At 42.2% G+C, this 1,439-nt stretch overlaps 1 pseudogene; it reads left to right on the forward strand.

The window, feature by feature from the left end:
- Window positions 1-60, forward strand: part of LOC103204858 — an 11,445-nt pseudogene extending 11,385 nt beyond the window's left edge.
- The last annotated feature ends 1,379 nt before the right edge of the window (window positions 61-1,439 follow it).

The raw sequence follows: 1,439 nt of genomic DNA on the forward strand, positions 1-1,439 counted from the left end.
CAGGCACCCCCACATTTTTTATGACTTTTTCTTTTCAGAAGCCTCCTGAGGGAGTGTTAGATCAAAGGATCAGAGTGGTCACAGGGGTTATAAATTCTCTACTACAAGGCTGGTGCTCTGGTGGCATAGTGGTTGAAGCCTTTGGCTGCTAAACAAAAGGTCAGCAGTTCAAACCCTAGTCTACTCCATGGGAGAAAGATGGGGCAGTTGGCTTCTATAAAGATTTACAACCTTGGAACCCTATAGAGCAGTTCTACTCTGCCCTTGTATGGTCATTATGAGTTGGAATCAACTCAATGGCAGTTGAGTTTTTAGAAGACCTTCAGCAAGACACTTCCTGGAACCTGTGTGGGACCAAGGTCCACACTTTCTCTGCACAGAACAAATCCTAGATAATGATCTAACTGGTTAATGACTCTCATTTTCACAAAAGTGAGATAATAAAGCCCCAACGGGAATGGCTGGCCCATAGGGCAAAGAGGGTGTTGAACAGTTCATCAAATGATAGCCAAATCTGCTTTTGCTAGATGTAAGGGAAGGAGGAGAACATCCTAAGAGCAGATGCTGGACCACATCAGGCTCATCTCCAGCCAACAGTCATAACCACTTGGTGGCAGTGATTCTAAGTCTGTCCTCACCAATGTGGTACCCTGGGATCACCACATGAATAAATGCTAGGGGAAAAAGTACACTCTTCCTCAAGGAAATACTGCTATGGAAAAAGAATCCTTCCCAGACTGTTTATGATCTTTAAAGCTGCCTTTACTGGCAACCAATTGCTGTTGAGTCCACTCCAACTCATAGTAACCCCATGTGTATTGGAGTAGAACTGTGTTCCACAGAAGGAACTCTCTTAGTGTAGTGGTTAAAGCATTTAGCTATTAAACAAAATGTTGGTGTTTCAAAACCACCAGCTGCCCCACAGGAGAATGATGAGGCAGTCTGCTTCTGTAAAGATTTACAGACTTGGAAACCCTATGGGGCAATTCTACTCTGTCCGATGGCAGGATCCTATGGTTGGAATCGCCTTGATGGCTGAGAGGTCTTTAGATTGGTGCTCCACAGGGTTTTCAGTGGCTGGTTTCTTGGAGGTAGACCGTCAGCCCTTTCTTCTGAGGTGAACCAAACTTCGAAACTTTCAGTTTGCCGCTGAGTGCATTAACATTTTGCACCATCCAGAGATTTTATATTAATTAAGGAGATGAATAAATTCATTAATTATAGTTTCCACTTTATGGGAAATTCAATTTTTTTTTGCAGGGAGGAAAGCAGCAAGTATGCTGTTAAGATGATCAAGGTGGTCTTTCTTCATAAATACATAAATGTTTATATCCAATGTCCTAATAAAATGGACACACCTTGCATATGTTAGATAACATTTTGACCAACAGAGACAGTGTATTTTGAAGTAACAAAGGGGTCAACATGCCCTTTAAAAT

This window comes from Orycteropus afer, unplaced genomic scaffold (assembly GCF_000298275.1).
Source record: "Orycteropus afer afer isolate SDZICR_OR568_19922 unplaced genomic scaffold, OryAfe1.0 scaffold00262, whole genome shotgun sequence".
Lineage (NCBI taxonomy): Eukaryota > Metazoa > Chordata > Mammalia > Tubulidentata > Orycteropodidae > Orycteropus > Orycteropus afer.